This window comes from Diachasma alloeum, unplaced genomic scaffold (genome assembly GCF_001412515.2).
Source record: "Diachasma alloeum isolate Michigan unplaced genomic scaffold, Dall2.0 Dall_scaffold_00178, whole genome shotgun sequence".
Classification (NCBI taxonomy): domain Eukaryota; kingdom Metazoa; phylum Arthropoda; class Insecta; order Hymenoptera; family Braconidae; genus Diachasma; species Diachasma alloeum.
The window spans coordinates 80977-81565 of NW_021680344.1; positions in this window are offsets into that span (position 1 = coordinate 80977).

Sequence of the window (589 nt, forward strand, 5' to 3'; positions counted from 1 at the left end):
TCTTTTTTGAGTTTTGGAAAATATTTTGGACGCGTGACGATAAAGATGGAGAGGTTGTGAGTCGATGGGAAGATTGATGAATGACTTGTCAGATTACTGACATGAAAAAAACCAAAAACAAAGGAAAAAAAATTATAATTCGAATTTTATTTGTTTTCTGGTTTTTGAAAATGATTTTGGACGCGCAGCAATGAAAAAAAAATGGTTGTGATTTGATGAGAGGATAAATGGATGATGTGTCAGATTACCGAGGTAAAGAAAAAACGAAAAACAAAATAAAAAATTATAACTCCAATTTTAATATCCTTTTTTGATTTTGGAAATGATTTTGGACGCGCGGCGATGGAGATAGGAGGTTTATGAGTCGGTGGGAGGATTGATGGATGACGTGTCTGATTACCAACATGAAAAGAAAATCAAAAACGGAGGAAAAAAACAAAAAACAAAAGCAAAAAAAAAATCATTCCAATTTTAATTTGTTTTTTGGGGTTTTAGAAATGATTTTGGACGCGCGGCGATAAAGATGGGAGGTTTGTGAGTTGATGGGAGGATAGATGAATGACGTGTGTGATTACTGACATAAGAAAAA